This window comes from Pseudophryne corroboree, chromosome 1, assembly GCF_028390025.1.
Source record: "Pseudophryne corroboree isolate aPseCor3 chromosome 1, aPseCor3.hap2, whole genome shotgun sequence".
Taxonomy (NCBI): Eukaryota; Metazoa; Chordata; class Amphibia; order Anura; family Myobatrachidae; genus Pseudophryne; species Pseudophryne corroboree.
The window spans coordinates 1,009,483,976-1,009,507,666 of NC_086444.1; positions in this window are offsets into that span (position 1 = coordinate 1,009,483,976).

Sequence of the window (23,691 nt, forward strand, 5' to 3'; positions counted from 1 at the left end):
GAAGATGCTACATTCAACATTAAACATGTAGCAATTAGCATAAGTAGGGGCCACACAGGACCCCATTGCACAGCCCCTTCGTTGCAGGAAGAATTGCCCATTGAACATAAAATAGTTACGGGTCAAAGTCAGCTCCAAGAGCCGGAGATATAGCTTCACATCTGGCCCCGTGTAGTTAGCATTATCACTGATCATCATTTTCACCGCCTCAATCCCTTTGTGATGAGGGATATTTGTGTATAAACTAACGACATCCAATGTCGACAAGATAAATGGCGGGGTTGACTCATTAATGCATTCCAGATGTTTCAACAAACTTGTAGTGTCCCGTAAATATGTACTTTGCATCTGCACTATAGGTTGCAGGTAATGGTCTAGGAATTGGGAGATTGAATAGTACAGGGAACCTCGGGCCGATATTATTGGTCGACCCGGAGGGCACTTTGCGTCCTTGTGCAATTTGGGGAGCGTGTACAATATTGGCACTACCGGATGACTTACAGTCAATACTGCTGCACATTTTTCAGTGATAATCTGCATATTTACTGCCTCCGCCAATAAATTGTCAATCTCCCTTTTAAAGCCAATAGTCGGGTCTGACTCAAGTTTTTCATACACCCTGGTGTCATTCAACTGCAGAAAAATGTCCTGTTTGTAATATTCCAGGTCCAATATCACAATTGCGCCACCCTTGTCGGTGGGGCGTATCACAATGTCCTCATATTTACTGATATCAGACAGTGCTTTAGACTCCGCCCGTGATAGGTTGTACCGTCCTGGATTCTTACACAATCGTTTATCACGGATACAGTTGTCCATCAACCTTGTAAAGTTTTGAATGGAGGAATTTTGAGAAACGGGGTCAAAGAAAGAAGGCTGTTTCATAGGTAGATCAGTTTCTGGTACAAATGGAGCAGCTTGATTGAAATGCTCCCTAAGCATGAGAGCTCTGTCTAATTTATAGACATCTACCTTGCTTGAAAAAGCATCATGTTTGTTTGTAGGAATGAATGATAGGCCGCGATCCAGTACCTTTAACTCTGCCTCAGCGAAGTCCCAAGCAGAGAGATTGATCACTATTTGCTCTTTTTCTGATCTGCCTTTTTGCCCTCTTTTGCATTGTCCCCCTCGTCGGGTAGTATATCGCCGTGGGCCTCCCTCTGTGCCCGCGTGCTTACCCCTAAAGGGGGTTTCTTTGAGTTTCCTCGTCTTCCAGTCCTATCCGATTCACTAGCTGATGAATTACCTCCGCCTGAAGAATCAGTCTCAAAGTTTTTTCTTCCCCGTTGTTGCATTCTCCTCCTTCCCCGGCCAGTAAATCTATTACCAGATGGGTTGTAAGCCCACTCATACACCCAATTCTCAGCATAGTCTCTCTCAACCACAGTGACTTTGTCCCTTTTAAACCTAATCAGATCCCTCCTATATTTCTCTATTTGATCAGTCAATTTCTTCATCCAGTTTTCAGACTGGTCCAATGTAAATTTACTTAAATGCAAGCTCTCAAAGTCCTGTATCTTAGTTTTAGTCTCACTCAGTACCCTTGCAGCCTCCTCGATAACCAACAACATTAAATCAAATGATGCCTTATTTAATATTGCGGCCCATTTATATATATATATATATATATATATATATATATATATGAGATGTGTTTTGGTTTTGGATCTGTATTTGTTTTTTAAATCATAAAAACAGCAAAAAGCACAGAATGTTGGCCTGTTTTTTTCCTACAGTATTATTAACTTCAATAACATTAAAGTCCACTCATTTCCAGTTAATTCTGACCACCTCACAGCTCACAATACTGTTTTTATCCACTTTAGGCTTAAAGGTTTCAGCGAGGTATCTGTCTATCTATCTATCTATCTATCTATCTATCTATCTATCTATCTATCTATCTATCTATCTATCTATCTATCTATGTTAGAGATGTGTGCCAGACCCTTTTAGCTGGATTTGGATTTGGCTATGAATCGTTGTCTGGTTTTGGATTTGGATTTGCCAAACTGCCGCAACACAATGGCTTTCTTTTTATCATGGGCTAGAACTGAAGTAGCTGGTGACTGACTTACACAAACAACATCAACATCCTCAGTGTCAGATAGTATAGTGCACACATATCCCACTCATCCTGTTCCACTTTCACACATGAATCCTTAATTTCTATTATGCCCTCATCACCATCTTTACTTGTACTGTTCCCCACATGTGCAGATGGTGCAGAAATGGTGGAAGGAGGTGAAAAAAGCTTTTATATGAGTACAGTGTGAGAAATGTCAGACACACACATAGCTAATGTGGACACCCCTAAACATTCCTCGGGATTTTTTGACAGTTCTGAATTCAGTTTGCTCCACTGCCTTAGTGGTTTTTATTTTTTGACACCTCTTCTAGACTTTGAGTGAAAAGTTCTTGCATCATCATGAGAGGCAGAAAAAGATGCCTGACTGACAGTTGCAGAACTACCACTTAGAAATAAAGGTCAATGCCTGAGCCTTTCTTTGCCACTGTGTGTGGTGAATGGAATGTTGGCAATTTGATGTTTTTTTTCCACACCAAATCATCCTTTTTTCTTTATCACTATTCAGTATATTGGGTTTTTGATTTTAGATGCCCTGACTTAGACCCGCTATGCCCTTGAGCATCAGCTTTAGTAGATGACGTTGCTGGACTAGCATTGTCATCATGACTGGTGGCAGCAGCTGCAGCACTAGTATTTGGTTGCTCTTCTCTAAACTGATAGTTATCCATTTTTCAAGTCACAGATAACTGAGCAGATCACAGGGCTTGAGTAAAGCACACCAACCAACCAGTACAAAAACAATAGATATATATTTTTTATTTGTCTATTTTTAAACTTGCAGCTCAGTTCGAAATGCATGGATTACAGGACTTATAGATGCATGTGAACAAAGCGCATTTGAGTAAAGCACACCAACCAACCTTTACAAAAACAATATATATATAAATGTTTTAATTTTTCTATTTGTTAAACTTGCAGCTCGGTCGAACTGCATGGATCACAGGGCTTTTCACAGCCAATACAGCAGAGTACAGTGCAATGCACAGCAGCGTGCAGTGTGCCCCAGCCCCTATACAGTCACTATACTGCACAGCCATGATTAGTCTGGAGTCTCTAGGTGGACACAGCAGAGTATAGTGCTGTATGCCGCTATATAGAGTCACTATACTGCACAGCTACAATTAGTCTGGAGTCTCTGGATGGTCACGGCACAGCTTAAACAGCAGAATACAATGCAGTATGTCCCTCTATACAGTTACTATACTACACAGCCACAATAAGTCTGGAGTCTCTGGATGGACACACAGCACAGCCTAAACAGCAGAGTACAGCGCATTGTGCCCCTATATATACAGTCACTACTTACTGCACAGCCACAATAGGGAGTCTCTGGATGGACACAGCACAGCCTAAATAGCAGAGTATTGGAGTATTGCACAACATTTGTCAGCGTGCATTGAGTGAAAAGGCACTGACCCCAGGCCGGGGCACCTTATATGGAATCCAAGTCCCAGAAGAATCCGACACCGGGAAGATGACTCGATCTGGATTCTGAGTCTGGTGGGAACACTCAAGCCGGGGTTGAGGTGCGCTCAGAACCCAATGCTCAAAGTGGCTCAGATTCTGTTGATCCGAACTACTCATCTCTAATATATATACAGTATATGGTGTCAGTCTAGAGCTAGTCACATTGAGACTGAGAGGAGAGAGAGAGAGAGAGAGAGAGAGAGAGAGAGAGAGAGAGAGAGAGAGAGAGAGAAAGAGAGAGAGTGGAGATGAAAGGAAGACCAACACAACCCTGTTAGACTGGGAAAAGTATATTGCAACCAGGTCATTTATGGTTCCAAAATATTAATAATGCTGCAGTGAAGAAAATAGAGCTAAGAGAAAAGAGAGAAAAGATAGTGGATTTGTATATACATCTTGTTAATACATATTTGGATACATATAAGAGATAAAAAAAGAGATGGGACATAAAAAAGCTGGAAGGGGGCTGAGAAAACTCGCAGGAAAATATTATTTTGATAACTCTGAAAATGCACTATTGAAGAGGAGTCTCCAGCCCGAAATTAGTAAAAAAGGGACTGCTCTCTACTTATTTATGTTTTGCATATGTTGCATATTTACTTTTGTGTATTTAACTTAAAATATACTTATTTTGCATTTAGATATGGTTTTCATTTTGTGTCCATGTCTGAGTGGACATTTGTGGGTGTCTGGTTGTTATGTATAAAGTTGGCAGGTATCCATTCACCATGGTCATCATGAGTGCTCCATCACTGGTATGAAACAAGTTGGTTCATTATAGATATTGCTTACGCCAGTCTGGTTAAATGCATCTGTAGCTGTGATGCCTTAGATGTTTATTTTGCACATTCAAAGTAATACATTCTGACTCACACACATATGATCACACTATTGTTATGCTTTCTCTTATTTCATATTCTGATTATTTGTGTAGGTTTAAAATGAGATTTACATAATTTGCATGTCCACCCTTTTTCAAGGTAAAAGTAAGTATCTTCACCTTGAAAAAGACCCCAGCTCAGTGTGGAAACGCATTTGTGGTTCAGCAGGAGTTTCAGCCAGCAACTGCTGAGTTAGTAACCGGCATTAGTTCAAGCTAAGTGGGGGTATCCGGTATTCCCTTATCAAACCTAAGCGTTCCGAGAACTGTTTGGCCAGAGGTTACCCAATTGTATACGCCAGTCTATGATTTCTGCTAAATCTGAACATTGTTTAAGTTGTTGCATTGTTGTGCTTTAAATGCCTTACTATTTTAGTTTCATGTATGTATATGTGTGTATATATATATATATATATATATATATATATATATATCTATATGTGATTTTATTAAATTGTACTTCACTTTATATCTTTCATTTATTTTTTATGATGGTATCCTTATGAGCGGTGAAACATCTATGGAATTTACCAGACTCAGAGAGTTTTGAAGAGTGCTGGCTAAGTTTCTCTGCATTTTTTCTTTCTATTTGCACTATTGGTGAGGGGTGAAGGATACCTCCTAGGAGACTACAATTGACTGGCTGCTCTGTTGCGCACTAAGTGATTCTTATTTTTTCTATGTATTGTACTAATATGCTGCAGGTGAAGATGTTATTTATCAATTTGCCCATCCATTGACCCTTTTTTTCATTCATTGCTGCATAATTGAATTAGCTACAAAATATAAAAATTAATTAAAGACACCCAAATTAGTAATCCCTAATTCCTTTAACAATTAATATTGTGTTCCATTGCTTTTTTGCCTTTCTAGCTGTACAGTTATGTGTTAATGTAAGTGTGGTGTCCTTAATATAGCCTGTGCTTCTAGAGATGAGAAAAGAGAGTCATAGTTGTGAGATCATGTTATTCTCTTTCCAAGTTAGGATACATTGATTTTATTCTACTTTTTCAAAATATGTTTGGAATGATGTCTTGGAAGGAAAGAATAAAACACAACCCATATGTCTTTAGTAAGATCAAGGCATGTACAGCATTTAAAGAGTCAACACTAGTCCCTGTTGATAATCTGATCATGTAAGTAAGAGAGAAATAGAAGTATAATTGCAATAGCTGCATGTCTGGTTGTTTTGGCAATAAGAAAATACATAGAACCATAGTATATGATGACTTGTGTTGAGTAAGTCTGTGTTTTGTCTGGGGGTTGACGTAGAAATTGCTGGCACTTTTATTAATGAAGGAATCATCTATTGTAGGTTTTAATTAGGAACAAATGTATAGTATACTTGGAATAACACTAATAGTTAGTGTTATACATATTCCATGTATCCATACGTATGCAGTCCTATTAGAATCTTTAGCTGCAGGAAACAAGGGGATAATGGTCACAATAGCACTTTAAATGGTAAGAGTAAAATGAGTTCACCAAAAACAGCCACAGCTGCAAGCATGTGCAATATTGCAACTAGTGCATGTTGCGTGCAGGTCAGTAGCATGTGTGCAGGATTACAATATGTATACATCATATACAATCATAGGTGCCTCCATTTATCACAAGTGGTTTGCTGCAAGTGCTGGTGACCTTCAACATCATTGTCATCGTCATATTGTCAAGTATTTGCAGTTGCCCTCATGAAACTGCTTGGAGAGGCAGTATACGTATCTCTGTGCCAGCCTGCATCTATTCACAATTATTAAAAAAACACAGTTCCAAATCCAACCAATAAGTCATCCAACAAGAAAGATGCAAATGCTGAAGTAATTAATTCTGAAAGAATCTCCTGCAGTCTGGAATATATTCATTATAGCAAAGTAATAATAGAAAACAGAGTGTGGAAGTTGAATAAGAAATATGGGGTGTACTAACTCCTTACCAAAGTTAACATCGAGTTATTTTTATTTCCCTGGTGTCAGGATCTGAGAGGTTTCTGGACTCGGAGCAGGACCCGAGGTCTGTATATGGCTGGTAGCCATATGATGAAAACTTGGAGGTTTAATGAGGTTTCTCTTTATTATTGAATTGGAACTTGTTTATTATGGCAAACACAGATAGAGATCTGAATGAAGCACAATGATACAGTCACTGATTTACCAGTAGGGACTAGCAAATTTGATCAAGAGAGGGGACTGCAAAGACTTAACATACAGAATCTCTGAGGATAGTTGATAGAAATAACTGTAGCACAGGAGAAAATGGATACACAGAGAACACTATGTATACACTAACTATGTATAAAGGTTATACATAGTACACTGGAACTTGTGCTGATTGTGAACAGAGTAGACTGATGCTGGAAGTACCCAGGGAGAGAATGTCAGTGTGCAAGATGGCCTGAGGACCTGCTGTATTCCATTTGTAAACCCACTATGTCATTTGAGATTAGTGTTGGCTAACATGGAGGAAGTTCTCTAATGGAAGCCCCAGACTGCACTATGGACCTGCGCAGGGGAGTGATGAACGTTTTCTTTGGAAATCCACTGGTCAAGACCCCCTGGCTAGTTTGTATGGGGACATAAGAATGGTGGCTACAGATTCAGGGGTCAGGAATTTACCTCACGTTCAGAATCAAAAACCAATCCAAGGAATGGGTTTCCTGATATCAGAGATTTGCAGCATGGAAATTAATTTGCAAATCAGTCTTCATGTGACAAAAAATCATCAGTGCATTGGAGAATTTAGGAAATCCCACCTAAAGGGTGAGCAATTGTGGGGACCTTTGTGAGTGAAGCAGTCCAACAGTTAAGTGCCACCCACAAGTAGGCATACAGTTCATTACCTAGTTTTTTGCTTGACCTATCCTCCTTTCTATTTGTAGATTGTACAGTGTACATAAGCTTTTCAGGTACAGTAGGTTCATGCAGTGATCCCATGAGAGTTCTCTAACTGAAAACTACTATACTCATTAAGCATTCTGCAATTTTAGTACAAAAGATGCAGGAAGTATCGTGGAATGGAGGATACTTCTGTAAGATACAATGGAAAATTGGAGGACCAAACAAAAGGAAGACTATACAACACATAATAAGTATATATGGGACCGACAAGACAGCCATGGAGAGCATGTAAAAGACATGATAAAGCCAACTTAGGGGAATAGTTCGGTAATGTGGTTCAATTGCATGAAATGGTTTTTATAGGCACAAAGGTGGTTCTTGAGGGAATGTTAGGGGGTGGTCGAAATTTAGCATAGCCCTGTTCCACCCTAAATTCTGATTGGTGGATTACCAATGTATGCACTAGAGTGAAGGAGAATGTGGGGTTATGCTAAATTACCTCAAATATTGCCCTGTCTATAACCACTACTGGTTGACAGGCATGTAAGGGCATGTGGAGAGGGCTGTTGACATGTTGGAGTTCTGATGGCATGTAAGGGGCATGTTGTGACAATTAGAACTGTTGGGGGGGTCATCATAGCTTGTGCTTACTGCATATAGGGCTTCATGCTACACCTCTGCACTCACCAAGCAGAAAGAGTGGTCGAGGAAAATTTGTATTGGACCCCATAATTTCTAATGGCAGTCCCCTTATATTAAAATTGCAATGTTAAGTCATTATTAACTGGTGCTCAAAACTATTTGTAATGATGGGGAAGCATTCATTATTTTATGATGTGGGTACCACTTATATCGACATTCAATAATAAATGCTTTCCCAATCATTACAAAACATGTTTAAATACCAATTATTAATTACTTAATTACTTGTTTCATTATTCAGTAATATAATTAATGAATAATGAAACAATAATATTAACAGTAATATATCAATATAATAATAATTCCCTCATAAGAGAATTATTATTGTAACTGTTTCTGACTCATTTTTCAGTACATAATTTATTAATTGCCTTAATTATAAGTGTATGGTGGCTTGACACTTAAACATCAGATATCAGCGACAATCAAATCCTCATTCTTTCATCTGAGGAACATAGCCAGAATCAAGCACTTAATTTCCTCTGAAGATCTGCCAAAAGTTATACATGAATTTGTATCATCTCGATTAGACTACTGCAATGCCCTCTACCTTGGTCTCCCAGCAAAATAATTACACTGCTTACAACTGATACAAAACATAGCTGCCAGGCTGTTAATCAACCAGCCCCGTTCTAGCCACATAACATCCATTCTCTACTCCCTCCGTTGGTTGCCTGTTAGATGGCGAATCATCTTTAGGATTGGCTTACTGACTTTCAAAGCCTTACATGACAAGGGCCCAAGGTACCTGGAGCAGCTTCTGATGATTCCATATTGCCCCACTCCATTAATGTGATCTGTAGATGAAGGACTTTAAGCTGTACCTAGAATCTCCTGTAATTCATCTAGGGGTCGAGCTTTTAGCCATGCACCTCTGACTCTATGGAACTTACTATCGCATATAGTTCGAGAGGCCCCCACTCTAGAATCATTCAAAAACAGGCTCAACACTTTCCTGTTTACTTAGCATTTGCACAATGGGCCTAATTCAGACCTGATCGCTGCTGTGCGTTTTCGCACAGCAGCCGATCAGGTCTGAACTGCGCATGCCAGACAGCCGACGCTGTCTCAGCGCTGCGATCGCCTCTGCCTGATTGACAGGCAGAGGCGGACGCTGGGCGGGAGGGGGGTGGGCCGGTGGCATTTGGCTGCCATTTTAGGGGTACGGTCCGGGTAACACAGGCGTGCCCGGACTGTGCAGGGGCGGGCTGCGACGGCTGCGTGACGCCACATGCAGCCACTGCAACCCAGACAGCAGCGACGAGTAGCTCCCTGCCAGCGCGCAGGAGCTACACTGGTAAGGAGTGTCAAAGTCGAAAAATATCATGATGCATATGCCTTGTACTAACCCCTCATGCACATGCCCGCTGCACGTGCACACGCTCTGCCGTGCGTGCACATATCCGCAATTTGCGTCAAGATCGCTCCGGCGATCACGCGCGTGGTATGCGCATTTACGGTAGAGTTTGTAAGCATCTAGCGTGCGACTCGATCGTAGCATATGTAACCCATATAGTGTGTTTTGTAGTAAATATTCCCCTAGACATTCAGCGAGTATGTTTAGTTTAAACTGTTCCTGGACAGAGAGATTCCTCTTTACATGATAGGAAGGGTCAGACAAAGGTTGAAAGGTGGTGTCTAGTATCCAGCTGTAGGGTATTTTAAGGGTGACATTCCGATGCTAGTTAGGAAAGGATCGCTCGCTCCTGCGTATAGTTATGTACAAATGTAGTTTATGAACATTAACTGTATTTGTTGTAAATTACACATGCGGCGGGAATCCTGAGGATACCTCCCACCAGAGCAGTTGGGGAAAGACACAGCACACCTGTTCAAATCCACTTATGACCTTTGCTATAATGTGGAGACACATCCCTGTGTGTCCAATGAACAATGAGATACAAGGTACCATTGTATTGTGAATGTATGTTGTGCTATATAAAGACCACCATTGCCTGGCCAGCCTCTCTCTCTCTGAAGGCTTTCTCCCTGAATGCTGAGGACTGGATCCAGGTCGCGCATGCGAATCATCCCAACGTATGTATTATTCTCTGTAGCCATTTTGTTTGCCATTATGTTTGCCATTTTGTTTGCCATTTTGTTCGCCATTTATATTCTCATTCTGTTCGCTCTTGTTTGCGATTGTTTGCTATTGTATGTATTATTCTCTGTTATTCTGTTTAGATTTCCATGTTAGTTTGTAGTGTATAACTTGTATTGTGTTTCCCTTTTTCTCTAAACCATCCACGGCGGTGTTAGAGCTGCTGTGGTTTTTAAATCCAAACCAGGTCTTGTGTTTTCACTGTTTACTGCAAAGGGCTTTTCTTAGCGTCTCAATTGCTCAAACAGCATACACATTGTTAAGGTTTTTAAGCGTTACATCATTGTAGTATCTGACTACTAAGGTTTAGAGTATAAGTATATTCTTACTGTGTTTTATTAACAAGGTTATCAACTGTGTATGCGCCCGCTGTGTGTAATCCGTACACTCAGCGCAGCGTGTGTACGCCAAGTGCGTACCACGTACGGTACTCTGTATGCAAATAGCGTGCAAAGTGCGTAGCACATGCACGTGGTATAGCGGCCATAGCGGCTCAACGGTAACAGTATATAGGTTTATGTTTAAAGGTAATAATTGACATTATCAATTGAGGGCTCGTCCGGTCCTCCTCATATCCGCAGCCTAGCAGGACAAGGCAGACTTCTATCTATCAGCAAAGGGCGGGGAGGTAGTATCCATTGTTAGCCGTTTGGTGGTCGGGGATACAGTAGTGCTGATTAGATAAGCGTCTGCTCCGCTTGGTTTGTAGGGATGCTGGTGGGATCCGGATCCGAAAGGTAAGAACGTAAAGCTATTGTTTTTTTAAAATCTGTGAAATTTCTGTTTGGTGCAAATTGCGCACGCAACACACGCAACACACGCACACACCTGTATTTTATTTGTGTACTCTGCATATCTATTCGCTTGTTGCCATTAGCATTGATTATTAGATACATTTTGACCCATGCTGAGAAATTTGTTGCTATTTAGTTAAAAAAATATAAAGTAATATTTATGGGAGTACATGTAAAACACACACGCAGCCTGGCCCAGTTATAAAGGCTTATACAGGAGATACTGTGTGGTGTGGGTAAGCGATTATAGTTGAATATCATTTACATTTATAGAAGCGTGTTATTTGTATTACTGCGGACGTATCCGCCCTTTGTACACGTGTCCCGGACAGCGTGCGGGACTGCGTACGCAACGCAAAGGCCTACACACGTGGCGTATAATACGCAACGTGCGTACAGATATGCCCACTAAATACAAATCACACGATAGCATTGTTTTAGTTTAGGCGATACGGTAGCCACGCGATAATAGCACAATTGATCAGTATCCAATATTTAGTAAAAAACAACAACTTTTTTTCTGTATTACCTCTGGGGAAAGCTATCAGTTAACAGGAAATGATTTTTCTGATCAGAAAATTATAGAATGATAGTGTGGGCTGAAAAAGGTATGAGTGTATTGAACCCTGCTTGGTGGGCTTGGTGGTCCAGGTGTACACGTGCGACGGAGTGTGATAAAAGTTTTCGTGGTATTATGCTCCGGCTGTTGTGGAGCACAGTAGGGAGACTCCAATGATCCTACCATTTATAGATAACAAGTGTCTATAAGTGGTACGATTGGACAGCACGGTTGTATGTGTAAATAATTAACGCAACATGATATGAGATTGCATATTCGTGCGTAAATCATCCTCATATGCGTTGTAGTGAGCACATGCAAGCGTGATTTGTGTAAAATAGAGGTAGGGCCTGCAACGGCTACACGAGTCTGCTAGAAGGCGGATCGGGGATACCCGGAGCAGAAGAAGTTCAGTGGAAGAGCTTTAAGGATTTCCACCATAGACTACTGTGTTTGGTGCATTTTCTGTGTTAAAAAGGTCCACAATGGAAGCCAAGTGCACAACACAGGGACGTTTAGCAGTCAGGGTTCAGACTGCAGAGCTCAGACCCCGGGGGTCTGCTCTGTTAGTAATGTGGGGGAAGTATGGTCCCCACACTGAGAACTTTTGTGATGAATGAACACGAATGACTGTGGGGGATAAAGCACCATTTCCTGGGATAGGTAGTTTTGACTCAGAGGTATTGCATAATCTAAGGCTTAGGATCTGTCTCATAAAATCCCAAAAACAGAGGATCAAACACACAAATTGTTTACATTTATGGCAACGAGAGAGTGATATACAGAGGGAATTAGCTTACACAGCTGGTTACAACCCTAGCAGGAAACTGATGGCAACTGGAGAGACAATGGCGACAGAGAATGGCATACTGGGATATGATGATAATAGTGCACTTAATAAATGTATTAATGACAATAAGAGTAAACGTAATAAATGTGTTAATGACGATAGGAGTAAAACTGATAAATGTACAAATTCTAACCCGTGCACGTTGCACCCCATGTTAAACTTCCCTCAGGATTACAAGCAAGAAAGTGAGCCCAGCACGATGTCGGCACTTTCTCCAGCAGCCACCATACAAGACACCCAGGTGGGCACGGCCCAATCGGTAAAGGCAGTAGTAAAGCCCCCTAACGGAGGGTCAGGTGAGGTCGTGTCCACAGGTAAGTAAGGTATTGTATATTATGCACAGACAATTGCACCTCACATTGTAGAGTCAACACAAGATGGTGTAATTGAACTAAATCCTGTCAGGGTGATCACAGTCCCCAATGGGAGGACTGACGCTCAGGGAGTCACTCCCTTCAAGGACATTGCTATGCATTGTCCCTGGTCCCGGGCAGAATTGAGAACAATTATGTCAGAATTTCCCGATCCCAGGAAATATCTAGTTGCATGCCAGAAGTTTATTAAAGAATTAGGTAATGCCACTGAACCCACAAACAAAGATTGGCGAACAGTGCTACGAATATGTCTACCCTCCAACATTGACCCTGCAAAATTCATTACTGATTGTAAGTTAGATGCAGAAGTACCTCTCACTGAGGAATACACTCAGGAGAATGTACGGCAAATCAATCTGCAATTAGGAATATATTTCCCAACTGTTGTCAAGTGGAAGAAAATTTTCTCCTTTAGACAAAAAGAAGGTGAATCTGCTTCTGACTATTTCCACCGAGCACTGCAGGAAATGGCTAGATACACTGGGGTCGTGGACATTGAGGAAAATATGCATCATAGGGAGGTAGCTGTGTCCGTATTAATGGAAGGTTTAAAAGAAACGTTGAGAACCAGAGTACAAACCACTCAACCTAACTGGAGAGGTATCTCGGTGGCTGCATTAAGAGAGTCCACTGTTAAGCACGATCGGAACATCAGTAAACACAGGGAGTCACAGGGGGGGTAAGCTGATGACAATAAGTATAAAAGTCCTGACAACGAAGCCACATCAGCCTAAACCCTAGACCCCTGTTGGTAAGTCGTATGTGGTAAGATGTTATAACTGCCAGAGGGAAGGACATTATGCACGGAGTTGCAGATTTAGAGACCCACATAAGGTATATCGACCCCCTAGACCTGAACATGACACACTGTATGACGCACTTAATTGTAATCAGGGATCATATAGGAAAAATTTTGGGCCGCACCTATAGTCTGCAGCCAGTGAAGTTGATTGTTAGCCTTGATAGTAAGCCTGAGGTTACAGTCGGTGTAATTGGTAGGTCATTCCTTGTAGACACAAGGGCGGCCAGGTAAACTCTGTGATTTATCTTTAAATGTTTCCTCTTCATCTCTGACGTTCACCAGCAGAACTACAGCTCAAACGTCACATGTCTATTTGGTCTTTTCAGAGGTCTACCCAACCCCAGTATATCTTACCAGCATCATTGTGCCTGGCCACGCACAGAGGGTGGAGAGTGGAAATACTGGTGGGGGAGACTGTGCAGAGATACCGATAGACATGTTGGTGTGACAGCCTGATGGTGAACGGAAATCTGACAATTTTTCTCTTTTTCTATTATTCTCTCTCTTTTTGTTCTTTCATGTTCTACGGATGGTATGTCACACAACAGTTAAACAAATGGTAATGCAAGATTTATGCTCCTTACAGAAAGGTCGCTGATTCGGAAAGAATATAGTATCACTGGAGTGTTCGTTTTGGGAAAACTGAGAAACAGCACTGTTGAGACGGCATCTGAGCAAGAAGAACAAAAAGACTAGCGACGGTTATCGTACCAATTTTCTTTCCCTTCTAATTATTTTCTTTTCCCCCATTACCACTTTGTCTTTCTCCTCCTGCAAGATGGACTTACCCCAAGAGACTGCGTTCCGTGTTTTCCTGTTGATCCTGTTGTTGACCAGAACAGTCTGTTTCGGTGAGAGTACCAGAGAGGTCGAGAGAGGATCTGGAATGGGTTCTGATGACAAGGATGGATTCGTAGAATTCCAAGAGCAACACAATCACCGAGCAAAGGCGAGTATCAGAAAACGATCTGGTAGTCATGACACTAAGAGACATTGCGAAGGATTGTTAGCTGAAGAGAATTGTATCTGTAGGAATTGTGAAAACATAGTTGAGGACGGGTGCATCCAGAGATGTCAGTCCAGCCTTAATATCAACATGGACCGTCATCCATTGAGTGACTATCACTCATTAGTGGGTAAGGTTTTAAACCAAACGGAATGCTGGGTGTGCTCACAAGTACCTCAAGGTCATAGAAAGTCAGGACTAGTGCCATACGCTTTAACGATAGATGAGGTACTTGAATTAAGGGGTGGGAGACCGGTGGACAAGAAATTTAATATTTCTAAGCCTCCTAGTTTGAAGCTCCACCAATATCATGTGGATAGGTCCTTAATATGTTTTAACATTTCCAATCCCCGAAAGCCGGGAAATTGGGAAGTGACATGGAACAACCAAACCATGACATTCTCACACAGAGCCGATAGAATGCCCATAGACTCAGAGCTTATACGCCAAATAGCCAACGGTGGGATATATTTTCAGTATAGGTACACTCTAGGAAGTAGGACCATGCGAGTTGGAGAAGTATCACCAGGATACTGTGCGCATATCATACAGCCTGATACGTGTACTAGACAAATGAGAGAGTTAGGGATAGGATTTTTCACCTGGAAGGTTTGTAATATGGTGATGTCATATTCTGTCCCATATGTCCTCCCCGATGATGCATATTTCATATGTGGGAGGAAGGCGTATAAGTGGCTTGCCCCAAACTCAGAGGGATTGTGTTACATTGGAAGAGTGTTGCCAGAAGTAATGACCATTACCCATGATAAAATGAAAGACGTTCACCGCAATGCTCAAGCTCCTTACACTCACACCCACTACGAACACATTGTTAAGAGACACCTTATAGATAGGACAGAGCATGCAGCCTCTGATTTGATCCATGAATCCACGGGGATTCAATTTCTACTCGCGTTAGATATCACCCGTACTGCCAGAGGAATTATAAATTTTAGGTATATTACTGCGCTAGCGAACCTGATAGACAATATCACCGAGATGTATGATGACACCTTCAGGTATACTGGGAAGGAATTGCAAGCTTACAAAACGGAGCTGATCCAGCACAGGATGGTTCTCAATTACATCACAGCAGTGACAGGCGGGTATTGTGTCACCCTAGCAACTCAGTATGGCGTGAAGTGCTGTACATATATCACAAACAGCACCGATGACCCAACCGAGGTCATAGATCATAAGATGGACGATATCTTGCAATTGAAGTGGGAGTTCCGAAGGAGACACAACCTTACCCTTACTGCTGTGAGTAATGAACTGACCGGCTGGGTATCCTGGTTGAACCCACACAATTGGTTCTCAGGTTTAGGAGAATGGGCTCAAAATTTTATCGTTAATGTAGGGAAATTTCTCTTATGTATCCTAGGAGTTGTCATAATGATTGGTTTGATATTTAGATGTGTTCGGATTTTAATGAATTGCAAGCGCAGTACCAAATTGATGAGTTTGAGGAACGAGGGTATTGTTACAACAACTGGTTTAATTTATGACCCATCAATCGAGACAATGTTGTGATAAGACGTGATTCCACTGTCCGTTTCTTTCACCCGTTTCTCAATTGTTTTTCTCCAAGGTAAAAAGACATCCACTCGGAAGAAGATTTTTGATGCACATTGCCACAGACCTTTGATGAACTTTTTCACAGACTTTGCGAGACACTTTAGAGACTTTAACTTTCTATGGACACTTGAAAAACTTTGCTTGCCACTTACAGCAAAGATACAGCAACCCGGACAAGACATCAACAAGACATCCATGGACAATTACACACATTACCATATGAATAACGCATGTTTCTTATCTTCATCTCTACGATCTTCAGGTAGTGACACACATAGTCGACAGGTAAAATAGGTACATATATTAGCACTCACATATTTTCCCCCTTCATGTATCATCAACTAATGTGCACTCCATTTGTTGGAACTAAAAGCTGAAATGAGCTCGGTAGAGTTTGTTAGCCCACTTACAGACCCTTAATATGGGATAAGAAGGATTCAATGTATACTTCGCAATACCTCTAAGCTTGTACGGCACGATGATACATGACCCCTCAGACATGAATTTCATACATACATGCTTTTACTATCCCACTAGGTCATACATTTCCCACCTTCTCCTCTCCTCCCTACACCCAATCATATATAGGTATTTCACGGTATTATATATTTTTCTGCTTAAATTGTTTAGATAGTGGCAGTTATTGTTGACTGCCAAAGGGTGGACTGTCAAAGTCGAAAAATATCATGATGCATATGCCTTGTACTAACCCCTCATGCACATGCCCGCTGCACGTGCACACGCTCTGCCGTGCGTGCACATATCCGCAATTTGCGTCAAGATCGCTCCGGCGATCACGCGCGTAGTATGCGCATTTACGGTAGAGTTTGTAAGCGTCTAGCGTGCGACTCGATCGTAGCATATTTAACCCATATAGTGTGTTTTGTAGTAAATATTCCCCTAGACAATGTCAGCGAGTATGTTTAGTTTAAACTGTTCCTGGACAGAGAGATTCCTCTTTACATGATAGGAAGGGTCAGACAAAGGTTGAAAGGTGGTGTCTAGTATCCAGCTGTAGGGTATTTTAAGGGTAACATTCCGATGCTGGTTAGGAAAGGATCGCTCGTTCCTGCGTATAGTTATGTACAAATGTAGTTTATGAACATTAACTGTATTTGCTGTAAATTACACATGCGGCGGGAATCCTGAGGATACCTCCCACCAGAGCAGTTGGGGAAAGACACAGCCCACCTGTTCAAATCCAGCTATGACCTTTGCTATAATGTGGAGACACATCCCTGTGTCCAATGAACAATGAGATACAAGGTACCATTGTATTGTGAATGTATGTTGTGCTATATAAAGACCACCATTGCCTACCCAGCCTCTCTCTCTCTGAAGGCTTTCTCCCTGAATGCTGAGGACTGGATCCAGGTCGCACATGCGAATCATCCCCACGTATGTATTATTCTCTGTAGCCATTTTGTTTACCATTATGTTTGCCATTTTGTTTGCCATTTTGTTTGCCATTTATATTCTCATTCTGTTCGCTCTTGTTTGCGATTGTTCGCTATTGTATGTATTATTCTCTGTTATTCTGTTTAGATTTCCATGTTAGTTTGTAGTGTATAACTTGTATTGTGTTTCCCTTTTTTTCTCTAAACCATCCACGGCAGTGTTAGAGCTGCTGTGGTTTTTAAATCCAAACCAGGTCTTGTGTTTTCACTGTTTACTGCAAAGGGCTTTTCTTAGCGTCTCAATTGCTCAAACAGCATACACATTGTTAAGGTTTTTAAGCGTTACATCATTGTAGTATCTGACTACTAAGGTTTAGAGTATAAGTATATTCTTACTGTGTTTTATTAACAAGGTTATCAACTGTGTGTGCGCCCGCTGTGTGTAATCCGTACACTCAGCGCAGCGTGTGTACACCAAGTGCGTACCAAGTGCGTACCACGTACGGTACTCTGTACGCAAATAGCATGCAAAGTGCGTAGCACGTGCACGTGGTATAGTGGCCATAGCGGCTCAACGGTAATAGAATATAGGTTTATGTTTAAATGTAATAATTGACATTATCAGGAGCTACTCTTCTCGTACAAAAGCATCACTGCCGTGCAATGCTTTTTTACTTGTGCGGCAGGGTAGGGCCTGACATATGGGGCGGACAAGCCTGTGCTGGGTGTCGCACCGCATGTCAGGGAAGCTGATCGTAGATGTGCTCAATTTAGTACGTCTATGATCAGGTCTGAATTAGGCCCATTGTCCCTTTAGTATCTCCATGCTCTCTGTATTTTATGAAAAACATTATTACAGAGGATAATAATTAATTATCTGAAAGCGCATATAGCTATTTAGCTCAAATTTATTGCGTATATAGAATAATGAACATAAATAATGATGGATACAAATAAATATAAAAGTAAACACATGTACATAAAAAGATACAATCAATAAAAATGCCCCCTGCTGCAGCGGATACCTGGACACTAATCTTATGTCCAGATTTGTAGTACTTGGTATAATCTTGTTGACGATTAGAGAGTCCCGAACGGTATACCGTCCAATTTAAGAACACTTTGATGCCTGTTGTTTAAAATCAGCTGTAGATGTTTTTTCACTTGTTAATAAAGGTCTCCTTGTGTATCTAATAGCAACAGGCTTCCCACTCCGTTAATTAATGCAGCTGAACGGCCAAGAACTTTAGATGCTTATGCTCCGGTATCTGTGTCAAAGTGACCTTTTCCATTCATTCTAACTGTGCTAATGGGCCATAATAGCAAATGTCCACTTTATACTCACAGCCAGGAGTATATCCTTTAATTGTCCGTGGACGGCCCCCGTTGTAGGTCTCAGTCACAGTTGCGGGAAAAACACCTTTAGCGAGGTGCACCGGACCGGGGCTTACTTCAGATCGGTGTCCCTCCTGCTACCAGCGGCTTATGGTTAAGCAATACCTCTTGGTGCCGTTTCCGTTTGCATGTTGATCGGCTGTGGAGACTCTCCGGTGCACCTCGCTAAAGGTTTTTTTCCCGCAACTGTGACTGAGACCTACAACGGGGGCCGTCCACGGACAATTAAAGGATATACTCCTGGCTGTGAGTATAAAGTGGACATTTGCTATTATGGCCCATTAGCACAGTTAGAATGAATGGAAAAGGTCACTTTGACACAGATACCGGAGCATAAGCATCTAAAGTTCTTGGCCGTTCAGCTGCATTAATTAACGGAGTGGGAAGCCTGTTGCTATTAGATACACAAGGAGACCTTTATTAACAAGTGAAAAAACATCTACAGCTGATTTTAAACAACAGGCATCAAAGTGTTCTTAAATTGGACGGTATACCGTTCGGGACTCTCTAATCGTCAACAAGATTATACCAAGTACTACAAATCTGGACATAAGATTAGTGTCCAGGTATCCGCTGCAGCAGGGGGCATTTTTATTGATTGTATCTTTTTATGTACATGTGTTTACTTTTATATTTATTTGTATCCATCATTATTTATGTTCATTATTCTATATATGAAATAAATTTGAGCTAAATAGCTATATGCGCTCTCTGATAATTAATTATTATCCTCTGTAATATTTTTTTGTGTGGATAGGTCAGTACTGTCCAGTTGAGAGCCGCTTAGTTCAACACATATGACCCATATTGTATAAATTAGGTGGTCGTCACGCGCTGGAATTATTTGTTTCTTGTTTTTATGAAAAACGTTTCTGTACTTTATTATGTTCATTCAGGACTTCATTCAGCTTGGATCGCTATTGGGACAGAAATTGCGATTTTCTGAGAACTGCTTCTGCTAAAAAATGTACAAAATCATGAAAGTCGTAGCTGACATCAGATTCACACCCCAAAAATGTCCATGACAAGCCTTTGTTTTCCATACCACACCCCACAAACACCATGTAACCTCCCACTTCCTGGCAATTGCTGTACGCTCACACTTTGTTGGGCATGCGATTGCATTGCAAACGCATATTGGCCTTCACGCACATGCGATGCAGTCACAATGCATGGGCATTCATCCAATAATCGGACAATTTGCAAATTTGCAATTTGAGACTGAAGCCGAATAAGGCCCTCAGGGCCTAATTGGTATGTACGATCACATACTGACTGCTCTGTGCTCAGTGCGCACGCAAAGGAGCTGCACTGCCTTTTTGCACACACATACGATCGTATATCTCACTTATGCAAGCGCCTTTGCTTGATTGACAGGCAGAGGCGTTCACGGGGCATGATGTGATGGCGACGAGGTGCTGCAGGGTGGTAAAATGGCAACTGACAGGCGTGGTGATGGAAATGGGGGCAGGTTCAGGGTGGCCGCGTGACATCACAAATGTCCCCTGCGACCTAGAAAATAGGTGCTCTGCAGGGAGGAGGGTGCATCCACAAATCAGCAATGCAATTGCATTGCTGCCGGGTATTTGAATGCTGGGCAGCCTTGCCCTGTGCTGGGCGGTCCCCAGCATGCAATTGCAGTCAGTTGCAACTGAAGCTTAATGAGGGCCTCTATCTGTAAGCGACTTGAGTCTTATTGGAGAAAGAGCACTATGTAAATAAAATTATTATTATTACTATTATTATTATGCCTCTCCATCTTATTGGCCCGATAGATATGTCAATTTTACTTTGGTTTTATAGCAGTTTATGACAATTTGGTCAAATTCCCATGATATAGTACTCCACAAAATAATGTAAAACAGATGCATATTGAAGGTGGCGTACAAAACCCCATCAAAAATAGAGATGTGCGCGGACACCCATGTTTTAGTTTTGGCCCTCTGTGTTTTGGTCAAAATCATATTTTGGGCCTGTTTTTGTTCCTACAGTCAATTTTGATTACTTCACAGCTTACAATATTGTTTACCAATTTTGGCCAAATGCTAGTTGGCTAAACTAAGCAAAAGAGCAGCATCACAAACACACAGTAGTTATTTCTGTTTAAAAATGTGTTGCTAGTCTATGAAAAAAAAGACTATCAAAAACGCCCCCTTAAAAATACAGCCTATAATAAAAAGAAAAGTGGTGCAAGATGGAATTGTCCTTGGGCCCTTCCACCCACACTTAAATTGTATATTAAAAAGAACATGCACAGTTTAACAAACCAAGTACTTCAGCAAAAGGGACTGCCACTTCTTTGGCTGCAGTGCTTGCTTTGTTTGAGGCTCCCACAAAACAAGCTACCTATGGGCTGAAGGGGTCTATTCAGACCTGGATGCAGCAGTGCATTCGCACGAAGTGGCCACATCCAGGGGGTTTGCGCTAGCACACTGGCCATAGTGCGCATGCGCAACCCTTCACCATGTGGCCGCATCCTTCCAGGGGCATCGTCATGTTTTGTAAGTGTGGTCTGGACAATGCAGGTGTGTCTGAACTATTTTCGAGGTGGCCACATGATGTCACACGCGGTTGCTCTTAGAAAAAAAATGGCACCGGACCGCCTGCCAGCGCAGGCAGGGGTCAACCTCTGACTAATTATTGTGAATGCATCGCGAGTTTAAACGTCACACATGCTGGGCGGCCTTGCTCTGTGCTGGGCTGCCCCCAGGATGTGAGTAGGTGGACGCAGATCTTGCTGCGGAAAAAAGATCTGCGTCCATCTCTGAATAATCCCTACAGCTAATCCTCTCTACAATTGGAAGATGTCATTCTCCTCATGCGATTCCCCACCCTCATCAGTGTTAATATCAGCATCAGCACACAATATTAGCTCATCCCCGCTGGAATCCACCATTACAGATGTATTTGGTAGTAGAGGTCTTCCTCATGGAATTGTAGTTCATTTTTATGAACATCTGCTTTACCACATTTGTATGCAGTCTCCTATGCTGATCACTCACAAGATTCCTATCTGTGCAATACACTCTTTCCGAGTACACATTGGAGGGTGGGCAGCTTAAGTAAAGCAAAGTGAGTTTGTACCAGAGGCTCCAAGTTGCTTTTTTGTCCTATCAATATTCAAAGGGACTGTCTGACATGCTAACTTGTACAATGTCATTGAAATAATCTTCCTCCATTCTAATGCTGCAACTCCCAGTACTTCTAGTAATGGTGGCACTCTGGTACCTAATAAACAATATTATTTTACAACACAATGCCTTACCCTAATTAACACACACTTTTTATTTTTTTTTATGCACTGTAACAATCAGCAATTCAAATGGCACACACCTAATGAACATTATTATTTTACAACACAATAGTAGGATGCAACAATCTTTAGATGATGTTACCCAATAGAAACCCATGGGCTTCTATTCATGTAGTCCCCTAAAATGGATCCACCCCTGCTGTGCATGCGGCACTCACAGAACTTTTTTTTTTTACAGTTTTATTTTAATTTATTTTAACATGGTGCCTGCACTGAACACACAACACAGTTCCTCACAGTGCTGCAGTTCAGAGCCTTTTACTGACACAGGGGTCTATTTACTAAGCCTTAGATGGAGATACAGTGGGTGAAGATAAAGCACCAGCCAGTCAGCTGCTAACTGTCATTTATCAAACCCAGTCTGTGACATGGCAGTTAGGAGCTGGTACCGAATCTCCATCCACTTTATCTCCATCCAAGGCTTAGTAAATAGACCAGACAGTCACAGTAGTGCTGCAGCCCACAGCCCTTCACTGACTGACCCAGTCACAGCAGTGCTGCACCCAACAGCCCTTCACTGACACAGTCACAGCAATACTGCAGCCCACAGCCCTTTACTGACACAGTTACAGCAGTGCTGCAGCCCACAGCCCTTCACTGACACAGTTACAGCAGTGCTGCAGCCCACAGCCCTTCACTGACACAGTTACAGCAGTGCTGCAGCCCACAGCCCTTTACTGACACAGTTACAGCAGTGCTGCAGCCCACAGCCCTTCACTGACACAGTTACAGCAGTGCTGCAGCCCACAGCCCTTCACTGACACAGTTACAGCAGTGCTGCAGCCCACAGCCCTTCACTGACACAGTCACAGCAGTGCTGCAGCCCACAGCCCTTCACTGACACAGTCACAGCAGTGCTGCACCCAACAGCCCTTCACTGACACAGTCACAGCAATACTGCAGCCCACAGCCCTTTACTGACACAGTTACAGCAGTGCTGCAGCCCACAGCCCTTTACTGACACAGTTACAGCAGTGCTGCAGCCCACAGCCCTTCACTGACACAGTTACAGCAGTGCTGCAGCCCACAGCCCTTTACTGACACAGTTACAGCAGTGCTGCAGCCCACAGCCCTTCACTGACACAGTCACAGCAGTGCTGCACCCAACAGCCCTTCACTGAGTCTGACAGTCATAGCAGTAATGCAGCTCACAGCCCTTTACTGACAGTCTGTCACAGCAATGCTGCACCCCACTGCCCTTCATAGTCTGATACTGTAGTGCCACAGTCACAGTGCTGCAGCCCACAGCCTTGAATCTCCCAGGGATGGACTTTTATAGAATCCAAAACATGCAAATTCTGATGCTGGGAAGATGACGTTTTGGCTCATTTTGAAATCTGAGCCTGGCGGAAAAACCCAAGCCAGGGCTCAGTACTACTTGGAAATGATTTTCTAAAAAAACTGAACCCACACATCTCCAATCAAAACCATTAAATAATGATTCAGTAGTTCGGTGAATATTTTTCTCTGCAAAGTGCTGCATTTTAAAACCACTGAAAAACGGACTTTTCTTAAATGTACCCCCTAGTATATTCTTGCCCCAAACATATGTT